The 22,547-nt window shown below is 39.0% G+C and overlaps 1 protein-coding gene across 1 annotated transcript in view; it reads left to right on the top strand.

Moving 5' to 3' along the window:
• Nucleotides 1–22,547, top strand: part of LOC120768741 (voltage-dependent calcium channel subunit alpha-2/delta-3-like) — a 94,342-nt gene that overhangs the window by 8,493 nt on the left and 63,302 nt on the right. The window lies entirely within an intron of this gene.

The raw sequence follows: 22,547 nt of genomic DNA, 5'->3' as shown, positions 1-22,547 counted from the left end.
GGATACCAAATTCAGACATCGTGGCATAAAGACAGCTCCTTTTCGTGCTGTCGAAAGCAGCTTTGAAATCGACGAAGAGGTGGTCTGTGTCGATTCTGCTTTCACGGGTTTTTCCAAGATTTGGCGTATGGTGAATATCTGGCCGATTGTTGATTTGCCAGGTCTAAAGCCACACTGATAAGGTTCAATCAGTTTGTTGACGGTGGGCTATAATCTTTCACACAATACGCTCGATAGAACCTTATACGCGATGTTGAAGACGCTAATCCCACGGTAGTTGGCGCAGATTGTGGGGTCTCCTTTTTAATGGATTGGGCATAGCACACTTAAATTCCAATCGTTGGGCATGCTTTCGTCCGACCATATTTTACAAAGAAGCTGATGCATGCTCCTTATCAGTTCTTTGCCGCAGTGTTTGAATAGCTCGGCCAGCAATCCATCGGCCCCCGCCGCTTCGTTGTTCTTCAGGCGAGTAATCGCTATTCGAACTTCTTCATGGTCGGACAATTGAACGTCTGCTTCATCGTCATCGATTGGGGAATCGGGTTCGCCTTCTCCTGGCGTTGTACGTTCACTGCCATTCTGCTGCAGACTGGAGAAGTGTTCCCTCCATAATTTAAGTATTCTCTGGGCATCGGTGACTAGATCACCTTTGGGGGTTCTACAAGAGTATACTCCGGTCTTGAAACCTTCTGTAAGCTGCCGCATTTGTTCGTAGAATTTTCGAGCATTACCCCTGTCGGCCAGCTTATCAAGCTCTTCATACTCACGCATTTCGGCCTCTTTCTTTTTCTGTCTGCAAATGCGTCTCGCTTCCCTCTTCAACTCTCGGTATCTATCCCATCCCGAACGTGTTGTGGTCGATCGTAACGTTGCGAGGTAGGCAGCCTGTTTTCTCTCCGCTGCGACACGGCACTCCTCGTCGTCAGCTGTTCTTTTACACTTTCCGAAAACCAATGGTTTCGGTTGCAGCTGTACGTAAGGAGTTTGAAATGCCGTCCTACAGTTCCCTTATACCGAGTTGTTGACGAGTGCTCTCAGAGAGCAGGAGTTCAAGCCGAGTAGCAAATCGTTCGGCTGTCTGTTGTGATTGCAGCTTCTCGACGTCGAACCTTCCTTGTGTTTGGTGGCGTGCGTTTTTTGCTGTACAGAGGCGGGTGCGAATCTTAGTTGCAACAAGATAGTGGTCCGAGCCGATGTTAGGACCTCGGAGCGCACGCAAATCTAAAACACTGGAGACGCGTCTTCCGTCTATCACAACATGATCGATCTGGTTGGTAGTTTTTCGATCCGGAGACAGCCAGGTAGCTTGATGAATCTTCTTATGCTGGAATCTAGTACTACAGATAACCATATTTCGGACCCCGGCGAAGTCTATCAGCCTCAACCCATTTGGGGATGTGTCGTCGTGGAGACTGAATTTACAGACCGTAGTGCCAAAGATACCTTCTTTGCCCACCCTGGTGGGGGCAGCCCTCATAAGTGCGCTCCAAGCACTCATAAAAGGCATCTTTGGGCACATCGTCCTCTCTTCCGTCGGGGCGTGGGCGCAGATCAGCGATATGTTGAACCTCGCTTTGATGCGGATTGTGGCTAGACGTTCATTCACCGGAGTGAATGATAGTACTCGGCGACGGATTCTCTCTCCCACCACGAATCCCACTCCAAACTTGCGCTTCTTTATATGGTCACTGTACTGAATGCCACTAGGGCCTACTCGTCTCTGTCCTTGTCCCGTCCATCGCATTTCTTGGACGGCGGTGATGTCGGCCTTTATTTTCACGAGGACATCAACCATCTGGGAAGCGGCACCTTCCCAATTAAGGGACCGGACAACCTCACAGCATAGACGCCAATAGGGCAATGGCCTGTTAAAAGCCCAACAACTAGGGAGAAAGGCTAGTCTTATTGAGGGCAAAGAGGTCACTCTTGAGCCAAAAGGCTTTTGCGACAGCGCAAGTACCGATGGTGGCCCAGCTCTGGCTAAGCTTCCGCGAAGCTATCTATTAATATATAAATATGGGGGCTAAGGAAAGTATTTATCCGATTCAAACATTTGTAGCACACAGACATACTAGTATCAGGAAAGAATTTTCTCTAAATTCCAATTATATATTTCATACATTCACCGACATTTTCAGTTAAAAGTAAACTATAAGCACTGGGTCCACATATTCAGGACCTAGGGTTTTGAACAGTTTTGGCTCGATTTGGGCAATCTTTTGTCATCAGATGACACCCCCATTATTCGTGCAAAATTTTATTTTTATACAGTAATTCGTTCATTGATTTGTATACTGGAAAGTGAAGAATCAAATGGAATTAAAATTTGTGTTATATGGGCGTCGTAGTCCGACTTTCACACTGTAATATAAAAATGTCAGAGGAATGTCACGTCCCAAATTTGGTAGAAAGCGGTCTATCGGGTCTCGAGATATTTCACCTAAAAATGGGTGGTGCCGCAACCACAGTCCAATTTTGACACCGGCTCCGATAAAGCCTTCTCATACCATCTCGAGAGTAAAATTTATTGTCTCTGTCGTATTTAGTTATAATATTAGGTTGCCAAATCCCCTGCGCCGTCTCGTTCATTAATCTGTTTCCATCTAGACGGCAACTTCATAATACCCCCTCGTAGAAGCCCTTCTCCTTATTTGCGAAGAACTCGGACAGCCCTTAGCTTCTGACGAGTCATCAACGAAGTGTGTGGTCTGGCATTGTCCTGGTGGAACACTACACCCTTCCTGTTGGCCTATTCTGGAAGCTTCTGGTCGATCGCCTGATTCAAGCGGTGCAGTTATTTGCAGTAGATGGTAGAATTAATCGTCTGGCCATATGGGGGCAGCTCATAGTGTCGATTCCTTTCCAATACCAGTAAACACACAGTAAAACCTTCCTGGCCGTCTATCCCGGCTTGGCCACTGTTTCACTGTTTGGGATGATTCACCGTCCTTCGACCACCACCGTTTTCGCTTGATATTGTCGTATGTGATCCATTTTTCGTCGCCAGTCACCATCCGCATCAAAAATGGGTCGAGTTCGTTCCGTTTTAGCAGCATATCACATCGCAGTTGATTCGGTCCAGAAGGTTTTCTTGCGTCAAATCATGCGGCACCCAAACATCAAGCATTTTTGTGTATCCAGCCTTCTGCAGATGGTTTAAAATGGTTTGGTGGTTATGCCAAGACCTTTCAAAGATGTATGTTATTGCCAGATACGAGCTCTGTAGCGCTTTAGACATATTTGACAACCTAATATTATTATTTATCCATAGAGAGCGGGGTTATCATCCGACTCCATTCTTTTTCATACTGTCTGTAAGAGTTCTAATAGTATTTGCGCCAGGCGAATTTGGTTATTGTAGCTTTAGTGGTTTAGGAAATATGTATATTAAACTTATTGGAGTGCAGAGCACAGCGCACTCTTTCAAACGTTTAATTTTTAGAGTTTTATATCTTAATTTAATGCCAAGTTGTGGTACTTTAAACTTTTTCGGTTAAAAGCAATTTGTGAGCAATACACTGATCCGATATGCCCATCAACGAACTCTACCTTCCTTTTATGCAAAGGATTTCAACTCATCATCCTGATCACTTTTACATATGTATAACTCAATAACTAACTCGATCAGTTACACATATGTGATACATACTTCTGTTAGGTGAACAAATTTGTTATACTCTGTAGCAACACGTTGCAAGAGCATAATTAATCACTTCAAGCTGAAAGCTTCTTAAATGCAGGCAACCATCTTCGTTCAATGTGTCGATAATTCTTAAGCTCTCTATGCAGAATGCATATATGGAGACCAAGAAACTAATTGTTTTTTGGAGCGCTGAATACCTGAATAAAGTTAGATATGTATTTACAGAATGCCAAGATTGATGATATTTGTGTATAGCTGTCAAGCGGCTTAAATCACAATTTGTGCGAGTTCTAGCGTGAAGCATGTTTCGTATGATTTTTTTTCTTCTATATGCATTACGTCTATATAGTACATGCGTTTAGCTAACTCTTGTGCTACAAAATAACGGTATCGTAAATTTTTTGTGCGTGCAAGCGTATCTAATGGATTCATAATAGGATTTCGCATTTTTTCGCGCACGCGCACCCATTCGCACGTACAACACAGTAAGCCCATCCACATGTAAACAGCGTAAGAGTGCTATATAGCCAACATTCGTAAGAGTTAATGTCGTAATTTTTGAAGGCCTTAATTAACACTAAGTAAATGTGAAGAAAACGCTTTCAATGCAAGCAAGCGTAATGTTAAGATGCTGTTAGATGAGAAGGATGAGCGGGTGGAAGCTGTTTTTTAAGCATGAAACGTTCTTATTATATTAGTGTTTGTATGTGTCATCTTTTAGGCAGAATTTCTATTATTTGCTAGTTGTTGTTATTCTCGCTGCGAATTATCGAAATTAACAGTTGGTTGTAACACGCTCCACTTTTGCAGCTGACTAGCACCAGTAGTTGTAGCCAGCCATCCTGCCGTCATACTTACTTCCATTTCTCGTTAGCTGCTGCTCATTGCGCGGATATTTACAAACTTTTCGTGGCGTTGAATGCAATTTAAATAAGTATGCAAGGCAGCAACAGAAAGCAACAACTACACGAAATCAGTAAAGAAGTGAATGAAAAAAGTCGCAAAATGAACTTAGTTGATACGAAAAATCCAACGGAAAGTAAAGGAAGTAGGAAAAAAATATAAAAATGGCAAACTGTTAAGTAGTGCAACGAAAGCGCATACAAAACGCAAACAATAGCTAACTAAGAATAGTAAAAAATATATTTTCCTATTTTCTTACCTTTTAATAAAAGTAAATAGCAAACCTATTTATACTCTTGAAAGAAAATTCAATTACTCCAATTATATGCGCGTCAGCACCAACGCTTAGCCAAGTACAATTCGCTGACTGTGACGTTGCACAGTGGGACAAAGTCGTGCATAGATGGGAAAAAAAGTGTTTATATTATGTGAGGCATGGTTGGGAGCTACTGTTAAATTAAAATTTATAATTACAAAAAAATATATTATATATACTTTACCCAAAAAATAAGGTGACATTTGAATTTAAACTTCGCGCGTAAAAGGATTTGGAGAATTATTTTTTTTTTATGTTGGTAGTACTGTCAGTACTTTTTTGCAATGTCGAAATTTGTTGAGCGAAGAATTTGCATTAAATTTTGTTTACGGAATCAATTTTCTGCTGCGGATACGTTGAGGATGGTGCAGAAAGCCTTTGGTGATGAGGCTATGTCTAAAAAAAATGTTTACAAGTGGTATAGTGAGTTCCAAGCCGGCCGTGAATGTGACGACGACGAAGAGCGTCCAGGGCGACCATCAACCCCAATCGACGAAGCTCACGTTCAACAAATCAAAGATTTGGTGTTGAAAAACCGTCGATTAACAATTAGAGACCTTGTTGATGAAGTTGGCATATCGAAAGGCTCAGCCAATACCATTTTGAAGGATGTTTTGGGCCTCAAGCGCGTCAAATCTCGACTGGTACCGAAAACATTGAATTTTTTGGAAAAAAGACGTCGCGTTGAAGTGTGTGAAACGATGCTTTCCGACTACTAGGGTGTCATGAAACGCATTATAAGTGGCGATGAGACTTGGATCTATGCTTACGACCCCGAAACAACCGATCAATGGCGCGAATATCGTGCCAAAAGAGAGCCGAGACCAAAAAAATCGCGCCAAAGTCGCTCAAAAATCAAGGTCATGTTGACTGTTTTCTTCGATTATCGTGGTGTTGTGCATTTGAGTTCCTTCCAACCGGTCAAACAGTCAACAAGGAATATTATTTGAACGTTATGCGTCGTTTGCGTATCGCTATCCGCCTAAAAAGGCCGGAATTGTGGAAAGACAATTCTTGGTTTTTACACCACGATAATGCACAATCCCATACTGCCTCGTAATTCGTGACCATTTCGCCAAAAACTCAACCCATATCAATCCGCAACCACCGCATTCACCTGATCTTTTGGCTGTTCACCAAGCTCAAAAGACCGCTCCGGGGACACCGTTTTTATACGATGGTGGAGATTCAAGCCGCAGCGAAGACGGAACTGAAGCCCTTCCCGGAAAGTGACTACAACCAGTGTTTCGAAGCTTGGAAAATCCGTTGGCATAAGTGCATTGCATCGGGAGGGGATTGCTTTGAAGGGGATGAAATTGATTTGGACGAATAAATAAAGAATTTTCAAAATAAATGCAATGTCATCTTATTTTTTGGGCACAGGTACATTGTTAAACAAAAGTACTCGGAAAATTTAAATAAAATGCAAAATATTTAATTATTCATAAACATGTATTTTGTCGCCTATAAAGTAATCCCCACCAGCTGTAATTTACGTATGCCAACAATTTTTCCACTCCTCGAAACACTTTTCATAAAAACTTTTCGAGATGGCTTTCAGCGAATTTAGTTTTATCTTTTCGATCGACTGGAAACGCGTTCCACGGAGGGGAAATTTCAGTTAGAGGAACAAGAAAAAAGTACGAAAACCCAAATCTGGTGAATACGGTGGTACGTTTTTGCCTTTAAATTCGGTGACCATCGTGGCACGATGGGATGGTGCATTATCATCGTGTAAAATCCATTAATGTGGTTTTTTTGATCTTGGCTCGTTTTTTTCCCACCATTCCGATTATTGTTGACTTGTTTGCATATCAAACTCATAAACCCATATCTCATTGCAGCAGTTACAATGCTCTTCATGAATGATATCTGTTTACGTGACTCGTTTTGAAAAAAAAAATCAGCTTTATCGAGACGAGTCGCGCAAGAACGCGTTTCATACCCAAAATATACTACGAAATCTTTCGAACGGACTCGCTAGAAATGTCGAGAGCTTTTGCTATGTGCCTAGCACTTGCCTGGCGATTTTCATATACCATACTCTACACGTTTTATTATTTTCATCAATTGAAGAGGTCGAAGGTTGTTCAGAACGAGACTCGTTTTCAAAACGATCTCACGACAGTCGTTGCTCGTTGCCTTGTACTACTCGTAGGCTTTTGTTTTTGATAAAACTGAATCACAGTAAGCTCTCTCCAACATTCGCAACGATTCTTCTCACGAAATTTAGTTAGAAATACAAAATTTGAATCGCGATTGATATAGCATATATAGTAATATTATAAGCTAAAAGAACTCGAAATCAAGTTCTTTTATGGAACACTCATTTTGGTTTTTTTCTGAAAACAATTTTTACTGATGCAGTACGGTTGAAGCGAATACAGCGGCTCGTTGTTCTCTGCCTAATGGGGGCGCCATGAACCAAGAGAACGGCTGAACTAGAAAGGTTACTCAACCTATCACCAATTAACAATGCTGCCGAAAGCTCTTCAGCGAAATGTGCTGAATGATTGCTGGCGTTAAGTGAATTTTTCATAAAAATCGACTGGCATATCTCGATAAGTAGGGGGGTTGGTGGATGAAATAGACCAAACTCCCTCACGTTTTATTTAGATGAGAAAGTTTCAAGTAACATTAAAAATTAAGAGAGTGGATGGCACAGGATCATCATTAAACGGATTATAAAAAAATAAAAAGGGAGTGTGTTCCGGGACAAAAAAATAGCTGATGAGATTGTAAGAAATTCATCCTAATGGCTACCGAAGCCGTACTGAAACTATGGGGGTCGAAATTTCTTTGCTGCAGTACGATTCTTGGCCTAGACTTAATCTCATCACATACAGAAAATGTAGGGAAGTAGGTGTTAGCGAAACGCTGGAACAACTTTTCTGGTTCTGTCCGGCCTTATCTGAAACTCGTCTTACGTATCCAGAAGCTTCAAGTCAAGCATTTCAAACTGAACTTCCATCTTCATTACAAAGATACTGCAGGTCATGTATGGCGTGACAGCCAGCCAATCTAATTTTCACTCATTATACCCTTTGGTATAAACAAACATATATATAAGTATGCATTGACCATCATTTTTTAGAAACTCTTCTTTAACTCTCTGTAAAGCTGAAACTCATTATCAGGCATCACAATATACATAGGTAGCTCTGACTAGACCATAGATGATTTGTTGCAATTTGTGTTTAGTGGAATGTATGCGTCGAGTGAATTAGATGGATACTATAGATAAAATTTAATTGGGGCCTAAACGGAATTAGCGTGATGCTGGGTTCTAAATACAATACAATACAATACCTAAACAGATGTTGAATCATGAATTCAAGGTGAAGAATCAATGCCTGTATTCTCGAAGGAGCAATATTCAACCAAATTTGTGAAAATGAAATGAAAAATGTCATAAAGACAAAATCCAACCGTGCTAGGCTATAAACGAAACGGGCTGTCAAACTTTCATGGTAAATGCAAGCAAATTATTTTCTTTTTCCATTCATGACATCACGAATTCATATGTTCTCTGTCAAACGTCCTTCAACAAAAATCGGAACAAAACTGTTGAATCTGTAATTATTTTATTCTGGATATGATTATTAATAATATATAATGAATATATACATTGCTCTTGATGTGACTGGAAAGGTTTTATATCCAGATTACTAAAAATAAAATGAAAATCTCGTAAATATGCGCTAACAATTAAAACACTTTTTTTTTAGCTTTTTTTTTACAAAGGTTATATCAAATTTGCCCACAGTGCTCCTTTTAAGTCTTCCATCGACTCTCAGTATTGCCAGTACTAAAATGCCAGCTGCGAGACTTCAAGCTGCATATTATGGCATTGTCGTTGGTGATGACATTACTGTTGCTCCACTAGGGCTAAATGCATTTTCCTTTTTTTAGCGCTGTTGGAGTGACCCAAATGCGAAAATGCATTTGTTCATTCATTTAAATCGCGTAACAACAGCGAGAACAAAACATAAAATGATTTCGAAATTATTAACCCTTATCGGTTGCATTGGTATAGCAGTCTTATATTAAACTGTACCACTTTCAATTGCATTTTTTTCGGAATAAACTATTAATATAAACTCCAAAGATCCTTTCAAATACAACAAAGTATAATTTCCACTATTTTTTGAAACTTATATTACAATAGAAACTGGGGGGTTAAGGATTAATATAAAAAATGTGTAAGTACACATTTGATGAGACGAGCCTTATTATCGAATAGCTCAATGTTGCAAATTAAGAGAAAAGAAAAAAACATTTTTTAAGAAAACGTTCGTTTAATAAATATTTATTTTATTATTTTTTATTAAAGAAGTAAATCCACATCTCTGATAAAAGATATCTAGCGGAGAGGAATACTTTTTCTGCCATAACTGTCTCAACCTCAAAAAGTTTTATCATTAGTATAGGCTAATATCTCCCTCCTGTCTTTTTGTCTTTTGACATGCGCTTTATAAATGCGCTACAGAGCTCGTATCTGGCAATGCTATACATCTTTGAAAGGTCTTGACATAACCTACAAAACGGCGCTATATATGATTAGTTTAGATATTGCGCTCAACAGTTATAGACGTGTAAACATGGAGTTCACTAACGCCGAAATTCGCGCTATTTAAAAATTTTCCTTCGTTAAAGGCAAATTCGCAGGAGAAACGTTCCGTGAGATTAATAGTGTTCTGGGGGATGGTACTCTATCACTTCGAACTGCGGAGGAATGGTTTCGACGATTCAGAGCGAGTGAAAACGACACCATTGATAGACCAGCCGGCGGAAGACCTGTGACGACGAATACCGATAAAATCATGGAAAGTATCGAATTAGACCGGCATATGGCATCTCGTGACAACCCCCAGAAGATGAAAGTAAGTCAGCAAACCATTTTAAATCATCTGCAGAAGGTTGTGTATCGAACAAAAAGGCTTGATGATTGGGTGCCGCATGATTTGACGCAAAAAAACCTTCTGGACCGAATCAACTCCTGCGATATGCTACTGACACGCAACGAACTCGATCCATTTTTCAAGCGGATGGCGACTTATGACGAAAAATGGATCACATTTGACAATATAAAGCGAAAACGGTCGTGATCGAAGCCGGTAAATAGTCCCAAACCGTGGCCAAGCCGGGATTGACGGCCAGAAAGGTTTTGCTGTGCGGTTAATGAGATTGGAAGGAATCCTCCACTAAGAGCTGCTCCCATATGGCCAGACGCTAATTCTACCATCCATTGCGAATAAGTGGACCGCTTGAAGTAGGCGATCGACCAGAAGCGTCCAAAATTGGCCAATAGGAAGGGTTGTTCTACCAGGACAACGCCAGACCAGACACTTCGTTGATGACTTGTCAGAAGCTACGGAAGCTCGGGTGAGAGGTTTTATCGCATCCACCATATAGCTCGGAAATAGCGCCAAGTGATTACCACCTGTTCCTGTCTTATAGCATGGCGAACGCCCTTGTTGGTGTAAAGTTGAACTCAAAAGAGGCTTGTGAACAGTGGCTGTCCGAGTTCTTCGCAAATCAAAGGGGGCTTTTGCGAGGAGGGTATAATGAAGTTGGCGTCTAGATGAAAACTTAAATCGAACGAAACGCCGCATATTTGAACTAAATCTGATCACTGTAACACTTTTTATAAAGCATTCAATAAAGCCCATATATATCGTTGATATATTTATTTAAGTACTTTAGAAAGTTTCCGACTTTTTCTTCATATTGTTACAAGCCTGGCGGCGAACTTAATATACTCTGTTTAAGGTAAATATTAATAACAGTGCTTGAAATTTTGTGTTGTCAATGGTATTACGGTACCAAAACATTGAGAGAATGTTGGAAAAAGTGTAAAAACTAGGCTTGGAAATTGTCGTGTTTGCATCGGAGTGATAGTAGAGGATCTGAGCATATCATCTGGATTTTCGGTTAATATTTTGGGTTTAAAGCGAGGAAATCTACACTCGAACCAAAGGAGCTGAACCTTTTGAAAAAACGACGTCGTGTTAAGGCTGCACAGAGATGTTTGGCAGCTTAGCTGAGCACTTGCATTCATGAAATGAATCACTACCGGTGATTACATGTGGGTTTATGAAGACGACCTTAAAACTGACCAATAATCTATCGAATGGCGCTCCAAAACTGAAACGAAACCGCAAAAACTAATAATTGCTGAAGGCACTGAGGCTTATAACAAGTGTATGGAAAACTGGATTAAGCGTTGGCGTGCTTGTATTGACTCAGAAACCTATTTTGAAAGCGAGAGTAACGATTGGTATTAACATACGTCAAAATGGATTTTTTCCGCTGTCCGGATCAAATTTGATCAGATGGTACTTTGAGTGGTCTCAGGATGCTTATAGAAAGCAGAGTTTCAGTCACCATTCGCTTTAGCTTCAGCCAACGAATTTAGTTTCTTATTTCGTTTCATCACGTACGCGGCAGTGACAGGCAAAAAGAATGAACTTTACTCGTGCTTGTGTAGATATGTGTGTGGGTATGTGTTTATGTGGGTGAACAGAAGAAAATTTGTGTTACACAAATTAAAAATCTTAAAGTAGCACAAGCTTCAACCTTCATTCCGCGCTGCCCGCCGCACCCTTCAACGCTGCGCTTTGCCAGCATATGCAGCAATTTATGCTCAGCGATGTTGTTGTTGTTGCCGTTGTTGTACGAATATTGTGAATGTTTTGTCTTTTAGTTTGCTGCCTTCGTTAGCAACTTTAATACGTGTGGAAACTTAAATTGCTAAGTGAGAAAAATAAGGCAAGAAAAAAATACCAACAAAAACAACAAATACAAATTATTGAGGCCATCAAAGGACAGATGCAACAAGCGCCGTTGCAAGTGGCGCTGCGAGTAATTGAATCACAGCGGCGCAGAAAACTCACTCAAAAAAATGCATATATAAAATAAACAGCAACAACAACACGGGCATAACAAAAGTGTAAAGCAGTAGGAGAAAAATAGTTTGTGAGCATCCTTGTGCATGGTTTTAAGTGTTTTGCGACATATTTTCAAGAGTTTATTGTTAAAGTTGCTTTGGCTCTTGCTTATTTCCTCGGCGTTGTCAACTATAAATGATTTTTGCGCATAAATTGCTCGTTTTTATGCGACCCCTTACAGCATGCGCGATGATCGATGAGGCCGTGATTGAAGGCAACAAGCGACGTGGCGCCGAAAAGGTGCGCTTATATAATAGTAGTAGAAGTCTTAGAATGTGAGACAAGGTCGATAAGATACTTCAGATATGTATGACACTATAGAAGCAAATAAAAGGCTTCGATTGTGAACTATATTAATTACAATAAAAATCAAGAAGCTGTAACACCCTTCACAGGTGCATAGCATAAAAGCGCATAAAAAGATCTTATCTTGATTCTGATCGTTTATATTATATGGCAGCGCTATTTTGAACAATAATCTGTGCCGAATTTCGTGAAACTATCTTGTCAAATAAAAGAGTTTTCCATACAAGAATTCGATGTGGATCGGTAAATTTGGAAGATGTAGCACTAAAAAAATTCACGAACAAATGTTGAAAGTGTATAATGATTACTCACCTACAATTAGGACAGTAGAAAGATGGGTTGCTGAATTTAAACGTGGTCGTAGGAAGACGATCCACGTGAAGAACGTCCAAAAAGCGCATCAACACCAGAAATCAAAGCCAAAATACAGGATATGGAACAAAACCACATTCAAATGCGACTTTTTCAGCAACATATGAAGCGTTTGAAAAAGGATAAAGTGGATTTTGTGCGTCAATTCATCACTATGGATAAGACTTGAGTCTATCACCATGATCCTAAATCAAAACATGAGGCTAAAGAGTGGTGTGAACCTGGTTGTTCGGCTTCGAAACGAGTTCGTGTCCGGAAATCAGCCAAGAAGGCATACGTTTTTTGGAATACGGGAGGAATTTTGTTTGTGGATTACTTGTAAACTGGCAAAACAATTAATTTTGAATATTATTGCCACCTTTTGGACCAGTTGAAGGAAAAATTTCGTGAAAAAATATCCGGTTTGCGGAAGCAAAAAATCTTTTTTCATTAGGACAATGCGCGTTGTCCTAAGAACATATTACCATGCCAAAAATTCATCAATTAAAGTTCGAATTGTTGGAGCATCCACCGTATTTACCAGATTTGGCCCCCAGCGACTTCCATTTGTTTTCAGAACTTAAAAAATTTAAAACAAGCATTTTTCATCAAATTAAAAGGTAATAACAGCTGTTGAAGCGTACTTTTCAGACCTTCCGGATTCTCACTTTAACAACCGATATATGCTTGTATGTTTTTTACACGTTTGTTTAAGAAAACGTGTAAAAAAGTATTATTCAAAGTATTGCCCATATGAAGCCGCAATATTTTCCCTTTTTTTGACAATGTGCACCAGCTTCGCTACCATGAATGAATCAAGTCAATTTTTATTGGTTCCCCATTAATTTATTCACTCGGTTTTATAAGCTCCTAATACAATACGCGCTTCTGACTCCACCAAATAGAGTATAACCTTGGCATTATGGTTATGCGGCTATTACTTTCATTTGACTAGTTGGCCATTGGCTGCTTCAGACACTCCCAATAATCTTGATCGAGCAATTCTCTTCAGTGCCTAATATTACAGCCTTTTTGGGGGCCGAAGACGTTCTTTGTCTCCTAGGCCAAAGTAAATAATTTTATATCGCACAAATTACTTATGGCCCATTCGATCAGTCAGAGCATATTCACCTTAAGCGTCCACCAAAATAGGAAGACTTTCGGTCGATGTTTTCTTTATATTAAAATATATTCAAGAACAAATTCATTTCAAGATGTTTCTTATTTATGGCTACTATTTATGGAATTGAATTATAATTAGGCTTGTGAATTATTAGATTTAAGAAGAAATGTTGAGAACTTATCTAACGCGTGATCACTAGTTCTTTGCTTCAGTATTGCTTGAAATTTCATTATGGAAAGACTTACGCATGAAAGAATGTATTTCGCGCGATTCGCTCAACTCAACAACAGAAGAGTTTCAAGATCTACCATTTTATCCAGAAAAAACAATGGTTTGGTGTGATTTTGGTCCGGTGGAATCATCGGTCTATATGCCTTCAAAAATAATGACTGAGTGAGAACGTAACCATCAATGGCGACCGTTATCGCACTATGATAACTGACTTTTTGATGCCTGAAATTAAAGCTGGTGATCTCGGCGTGACTTTCCACACAAATACCATCAATCAATTGATTTATTGAGAGCACACTTCGCAGAAAATTTTGTTTCGGTCATTTCTCACCAAGATCGTGTGACATTACATCGTTAAACTTTTTTCTGTGGTGATATGTAAAGTATAGAGCCAATGAGGACAAGGACGAGTTGAGAGTTGAGCAAAACATAACGCGTGTAATTCGCCAATTACTCCACGAAGTGCTCGAACAAGTCACCGAAAATTAGCCTCAACGGATAGACCATCTGAAACGTAGCCGCGACAAACAATTGAAAGAGAGAATCTTAAAATAATAAGTCCCAAAAATAATCTTTTAAATGAATATAATTCCCACTATAGTTGAAGTTTCTGTTTTTTCTTAAAAAAAAATTATAGACCCTTGAAATGGGTTATCCTTAACATATCGGATTCGCTGCATAAGTCTTAGTCTACAAAAATTTAAAAAGTGGTGATATATTTCTCAACATAGTCCCCTCGAGCTTACTATTTTTTTATATTTGGAAACTAAACGAAGTCGCATATGGCCAAATCTTGAAAACTGTGAATGAGACAACAGTTCGAAATCCTAATTCTAAAAATTTGGCCTTCTTCTTTTGCTTTACTGGTGTAGAAACCACTTACGTGATTATGGTATTTTCTTCTTTTCGCTACGTGGCGCCAATTAGATATTCCAAGCGAAGCCAGGTCCTTCTCCACCTGGTCCTTCCAACGGAGTGGAGGTCTTCCTCTTCCTCTAGTTCCCCCGGCGGGTACTGCGTCTAATACTTTCAGAGCTGGAGTGTTTTCGTCCATTCGGACAACATTACCTAGCGAGCGTAGCCACTGTAATTAATTCGCTGAGCTATGTAAATGTCGTCACATATCTCAAACAGCTCATCGTTCCATCGAATGCGATATTCGCCGTGGCTAACGCGCAAAGGACCATAAATCTTTCGCAGAACCTTTCTCTCGAAAACTCCTAAGGCCGACTCATCAGATGTTGTCATCGTCCATGAATCTGCACCATTTAGCAGGACGGGAATTATGAGTGACTTATAGAGTTTTGTTTTTGTTCGTCGAGAAAGGACTTTACTTCTAAATTGCCTACTTAGTCCGAAGTAGCACCTGTTTTCAATATTCTGCGTTGGATTTCGAGGCTCACGTTGTTATTGGTGTTGATGCTGGTTCCAAGATAGACGAAGTTATCTACGACCTCAAAGTTATGAGTGTCAACAGTGACGTGGGAGCCTAATGGCGAGTGCGACGAATATTTGTTTGATGACAGGAGATATTTCGTATTGCCCTCGTTCACCACTGGCCTTAGTGATGGCGGAAGTGTGAGTCGGAATGTTATATTGGTGGAAGAGCGCTCTATCCTTCTCCAAATAGGAAATTTTTTCTAGCAATATAGGTAATTCCTATGACCGCTTTGTCCTTCACTAGGTAAGTGATGTAGATATCGTCTTGAAAATTCTAAAAATCGGTGAACATCAAATTTTCGGCCAATAGGACAGTCTGCACCATCTTTGAAACAGGTTCGAAAGGGTAGATATTTTTAGACAATCGTACATTCCATCGACTACGCTGAAACTCATTAAACTTATTTTTGACTACCGCCATTGGACAAGAAAAGTCGTCATATAAAGCATATAAGACCTCTGTGATTTCGTTTCCAAACGTCATAAAATTCGCCACTGAAATCTAAAACACCAGAGGCTGGACAACCAGGTTTTTGTAATTTAACGGATGTTTAGACTATTTGCATTCTCTATACGGCGAGTTTCTATACCCTCTCGTTTACGAATTTCGCATATTTGGCGTCTAAACATAGGAAAACGTGATATCCACAGATTATAACCAAGCAGGTGTGTGTGTACGTTGCCACTTAGTAACAAATCGTTTTGTGCCACACAAACACATGCATATCAGTGTTAATATAAATTTTTATTCGTGCAACACGTCGATGGGCGCGTCGCGGAAAACTTTTTATTCGTTGTTATTGTTTTCTCCTTATAGTTTCTTTGCCACCCCTGTAGCTCATATGAAAATGTAACAATCAACGTGCTAGCATGCAAACAAGTTGCTTGGTCCTATAAAAAGTCACTTTTACTTTGGTAACGATAACAACAACAAAGTGTGTGTGGAAATATCACGCGACCAACTGAGTTTCACTTTCATTGTGCGTCGCCGTTTAACCGCCTACGTCACTTTACCTTCGATACTCTTTGCTAATCGCATTATGTTTGATTTAAGCAACTGTTTGCACTCCTACGCACACATACACACAAACACACACACAAGTCAGCTTTTTGCTGAAGGGTTTGAGAATGGATTAGCTTTAAAAGAAGTGGGCGACGAGATCAACAGACACCCACCACCCAGACGCGGCGCGCGGCAGTTGTCACCATTATGTCCTGCGTTGAGCTAGCTAGTTGACGCAGTTCGCAATGACGGATGATACCCTGGTTACTCGCCGATGACATCAACTACACAAGCAATTTACGGACTAAATGATTACCTTGAAGGTGCGAAAATGTAATGCTAACTATAACCTTTTTATTGGGGAATACAGTCCTTTTATTTAAGATTGGTTTTTGTATTCATACGTTGGCCTTGTTATAATAGTTTCAGTTTACTTGTCGTTAGAAACTATAGCGAACTACAGTTTTAGAAAAAGTAACTAGTATAACTAGCAATAAATCTGGTTCCTTAATTAACCGCTTGCGAGTGTGAATAAACAGAATGGTCGCCAACATAATATTTTATTTATAAAACACAACGGAAAACGTTAACTGCGCCTGCACCAAAATAATAACCTACAAACCGATCAACGGTTTGCATTTAACAAGCCGCGTTGTTTGAAATAAATAACCTTCAAGTTGAGTTAAGGTTACTTAATAAAAAAAATGATATTTTACAAAAATCTTCATCTTGATTTGGATCGGTCAGTTTGTATGGCAACTATATGCTTTAGTCGTCCGATATGAACAATTTGTGTGGAGATTATAGTGATGCGATTTAAGCGATTCCGAGAAACGAGTTGGAGAGAAAATAACGTGTGCAGCATTTCAGATCGAAATCTTAGAAACTAAGGAGCTAGTTCGCATATACATAGAAGTATATAGACGGACGGATATACATATGGTCATGGCTACATTGGCGAGTCACTGATTTATATAAATATATACTTTACCTGGTCTCCGACATTTCCTTCTGGGTGTTACGAATTTCGTGGCAAAATTAATATACTCTTTTCAGGGTACAATAAACTTAACAAAAGTTGACAAAGTTTAAAGGACAACAACGCATTTGCAATACCTAGTAGGAGCTATAATGCGAAAAGATAGATATGGGGCTATTTCCGATCACCGAAAAATTGGTTACAGCAAACTTAAGAGGGACGCTGACTTAGTTGAGTCCTTTAAATACGTGTTTATAAATCTATGGAGCGCATATTAAAATCTCTATCAAGGCAACACCTTAAATTTTGGTAGAATATTTTCTATTTAGAACGTCCTTCCCAATTCTCTCTTTGATTTTAAGGTTATGCATCTTATGAATTCAATCGCATGGTTGTTTGAAAGTAATGCCTATTGAGTTACCAGGTGTGCCGTTATGAAGTGAGATACACATGTGTGTTGTTGTGAAAGAGCCTTAATATTTTTTCTTGTTGGTTGTCATAACATCTGTCCAACATCCAACAGTTTCAAACGGTTTGAAAGGTATGGGAAAGGTCCAAAAGTGAGGAAAATGGATGCCAAATGAATTGAATAAAAGACAAATTGAAATGAAAGAACATCAATTTCGCATCGATTTGTCACTGGCAATGAAAAATGCATTTATTTTAAGAATCCTATACGGAGAAAATTTTTGGTTAATCCGGGACAATTGTCGTTGAGGTTAATACAGCAAAAACAGATCGTAACAGATCGGTAAGAAGGCAATGCTCTGTGTTTGGTGGGATCAGAAGGGTGTGTTATATCATAGGCTTCTAAAACCTGGTGAAAATATGAATACTAATCGCTATAGATAATGATAAATGATAAATTTAAGCCATGTATTGATCGGAAAACGGCCAGAATGGCTCAGAAGATACGGCAAAGTAATTTTGTTACACGACAATGCACCTGCACACAGAGCAAAATCGGTTCAGGATACAATCAAAGTACTTAGCTGAGAGCTGCCGGCTGGCTGAAAATGTTTTAAAATTGTACAAAAAAATGGTCTCTATATAAGACGCACTCTCGATGATGATATGCAGGTACACAATACTATAAAATGTGTGAACTAATAACGGTTACATTAGGTTAGGTTTTACTGGCTGGTTGTAACGCCATGCATAGCCTTACAAGTCCTTTGTAATGTCAGATGTAGGTGCATTAATTTTATGCCTGTCGGAAATTTTGTTTTATATTAAATGATTTGGAGAGTTTTTTCGAATAATTGACTCATTTAATTTATTTTGATAGAACTCTTCAAAATGTGTCGAGTGTAAGATATAAACTCTGATAGTGCTTGTGCCTACCTTTTCTCTTACTTAATTATTTATTTTCGTAATTCCACGTCAAAGCCAGTCCCTATTGTCACATACATTGCTTGTTCTTTATATGCACCTTTTTGTATATCTTTTATTACTCAATTTCTGATATGGTCTCGATTTCTGCTCTTTGCTCTGGCCTTTTTCAATATCGCTGCTTTTTTACATTGTATTATGTGCTATTTTTACAAGCCGGCAGCCCTTCCTAGAACCTGCTGTTTGAACACGCGAGTGTAGCTATTGAGCGTCTGACGTAAGAGCGTTTAAAATAGAATTCTCGCTGTTTATGCGCCTACATTCATGCATATATGGATGGGTGTTGCGACAGCGCCGGGCAGTCTAACAGAAATGTATTGCCTTGTTTGAGCTTTAATGGAAGCTTTTTGATGGCAGCGCACATCCGCCTAAAGAAAACAAATTTGCTGCAGTATTTTATGGGTTTAGCTAATGAGTTCGATATACATACATGTGTACTTAAGCATATATAATATATGTATGTATACTAATATGTGTTGTATGTAATTAGGTATGCTCTTGTGCGTTAGTAAATTGATGAAAACACAAAGTGCGAAATAATTGATTGAAATTCATGGCTAATTTGACGAAATCACAGTCAAATTTTATTTCTATTGAAATCAACGATATATGTAATTTGATTAATTTAAGTTCGAAAATGTTTAAGCCCCAAGATTAAACAAATAACTTTCCACGTAGTAATAAATCACTCAAAAATAAACTTCTCCTTCTTCTTCTTTATTGGCGTATACACCTCATTCGCGATTATAGCCAAGTTTACAACAGCGCGCCAATCGTTCTTCCTTCCCGCTGTATGTCGCCAATTTAAGATTTCAAGTGTTGCTAGATCCTTCTCAACCTGGTCTTTCCAACAGAGTAGAGGCCTTCCTCTGCCTCTACTGCCCCTACTACTACTACTACTACTGGGTCGAATACTCTCAAAGCTCGAGTGTTTTCATCCATTCGGATGACATGACCTAGCCAGCGTAGACGCTGTCTCTTGAACTATGTGAATGTCAATACGACATTCGTATATATCGTTCCAATGACTGCGGTACTTGGCGTTGCCAATGCATAAAGGACCATAAATTTTCCGCAAAACCTTTTTCTCGAAGGCCGGCTCATCAGATGTTGTCATTGTCCACGCCTCTGCGCCGTATAGTAGAACGAGGACGATGAGTGACTTGTAGAATTTAGTTTTTTTTCGTCGAGAAAGGAATTTACTTCTCAATTGCGTATCCAGTCCGAAGTAGCACCTGTTGGCAAGAGTTATTCTTTGTTGGATTTCGAGGTTGACATTGTTGCTGGTGTTAATACTAGTTCCAAAATTGACGAAATTATATACGACTTCGATTGCAGTGACTTGGGAGCCAAGTCGCGAATGCCACGACTGTTTGTTTAATGATAAGAGATACTTCCTCTTGCCCTGGTTCACTACCAGACCCATTTGCTTCGCTTCTAAATATTATATCTCACATAATATGGATGATGAGAATAGTTGAATTCCGGATGTATGTCTGCTCGACAAGTGATAACTTGAGTAAAAATCTAACATTTCTAGATTATTTCGCTTTATCGTATATAAATCAAGCACTAAAAAAATAAGCTTCCCAGATTTCACTGAGATTCCCAGATTTCACTGAGGATGTTGAAGATGACAAGCGCACCGGACGCCCCAGCCAACCGATGAAAACGGGGGAAAAGTGAAACCAATCGTTATGAATGATCGCCGAATGACAATCGGAGACGTTCATGATGCTTAGCATGTCGATTTACTTATGACATATAAAACGCAAGGCATCGATATTTGTTTCAAAAAAGCTGAATTTTGAACAAAAGCTGCATTGAATAGAAAGTGCTTGGGAAGCACTATATAAAATCAACAACGATGCAGGAATTTGTAATAACAGGTGACTATTGGGTTTATGGACTTGATGTTGAGACTAAAGCTCAATCATCTCCACTTTATCCATTTTTTTACTAACAAAAATAGCCAGCTCATAAAAACACGTCTAACCTTAGCGGTAAAGTAACAAAGTAACCAATGAATACTGCCGAAAATACTCTCGTGTATCAAGGGGATTTACATATGTATATCAATATATTAATAAAATTTACAATTGTACTATTGTAATTTTTCGAACACATCTAGTATGTGAACAAATGTGCCACACTTTAAGGGCATTCATGTTATCTTCATATTGATCACAAATTTCCTAAGGCCATGTCTATGCTGATGTTATACCATGTTCAGACCGAAAATTTAAAGGAATAAATTACATTTTATTATATTCACTAATCAGCCCGTTCTCACTGCCGTTGGAAAGATGAAAAAACAGCTGTTTTTGCCATTCAAGAATTCACATCGCTTAATATTTATTAAAAAAAAAACATTTTCGTATAGTATAGAGGTTTAAAAAATTTAGTATTTTGAAATAAAAGCCGTCTTCTTTTAAATATTTTGCATATAATGGAAATAACGGACGCATTTTTTCATTTGTTAAGTCGATTTCCGGGTGAAATTAGATTCATTGCTTTAAAAAAAATTTGATTGTTTACATTTTTTTCCCTTTGTAGTGTCTAAATCACCTGTGATAATGTAATAGATTTCCAATGCTGACAAGTAGATGGCGCAAAATTAGAGTCGCACAGAAGGATTTAGCGTGGATCAGTTTCAAATCACTCCGATGAAGTGATTTCGAACTTTCATTTTTGTATGGCGAAATCTTGATAAATTTATAAGATTAGTGGGATAAACCACTCAACAGTCAAAATTGTATGATTAAGTGTCGGTCTGAACAAGGTATTATGGTTAAAATATCTCTCAGTCAGTAAGAAAAAATATACCAATACGTTGGCATATTTTTGCGTTTAAAAAATTTTGATTACTTTCCCTAGACTAATTTTTATTTGAACTCCCTCTAGATTGGTGCTGAACATGAGTGAACTCATGAGTGTTCATGATTTATAACAAGCATTATACATATACTAAATAGATCTGTATTTTGTAAATTTTTTTTGTTATACCCTGAACATGGTTCGTTGAGATTGTAACTACCTTCAAATTATAATAAGAATTATCAAAAAATTTCGACACCAGAGCGACCCCAACTGCTTCTTAAAACTAATTGTAAACATGAATTCATCTCAGAAAGTAATAGGACTGAGTCGATTTAAAAAAAATGCAGCTTCGATGCTGTGCTGCCAGCGCGGTTTCCAAGCATTGAAGGCGTCACGGAAGGCATTCTCCGGAATAGCCTTCAGAGGCGAGCTGCATGCTGCTTGGATCCACTCTGTTGTCTCAAAATGCTTGCCTTTCATCAGGCAAGGAAACAAAAAAGTCCGGGGGGCCACATTTACAGAATTACCGAGTTTTACACAGAATTTAATCGTGTACCTCTGCTCCAACGAATGCTACATTTTCGGCTTGCACCACTCATAGAAACACGTCACACGAAAATGTTTGTCCTGACTGTCCAGGGGCTCAGAGACAACTGACCAGCCGCTCGTTTGTTAGCTAGGAACGTCCTCTACTGAATCCAGTCGGTATGCGCACCCTCCGAAGTACAGTCACGGCGGAGGAAAATCAGTCTTATTACTTTCCGGACAAACCCTGTATATAGTAAAATAAATTTAACGGTGGTCCTCAATAAAATCTGATACTTTCCTTCAGAATCGACTTTGTTCGCAGTCAAAGTATTAAATAATAGAGAGTCTTGAGACTATTAAGATTGACACATGAGCGGTAAATACGTAGATTGCCATTTGTGTTTCGGGAGTTGGCAACTCAAGTGTTGCAATCGAACTACTCACAACCTTATCGTAAAGTTTGGCATCCTTGATGTTATACAAACTCAAAACGTTTTGACATACGAGAACTATTTGAGTTGTTTACAGTAAATTAAAATAATCAATTCTATATTAAATC

The sequence above is a fragment of the Bactrocera tryoni genome, chromosome 2 (assembly GCF_016617805.1).
Source record: "Bactrocera tryoni isolate S06 chromosome 2, CSIRO_BtryS06_freeze2, whole genome shotgun sequence".
NCBI classification, from domain to species: Eukaryota; Metazoa; Arthropoda; class Insecta; order Diptera; family Tephritidae; genus Bactrocera; species Bactrocera tryoni.
The sequence above is the reverse complement of the archived record's forward strand: the minus strand, read 5'-3'. Positions and strand labels throughout refer to the sequence as shown.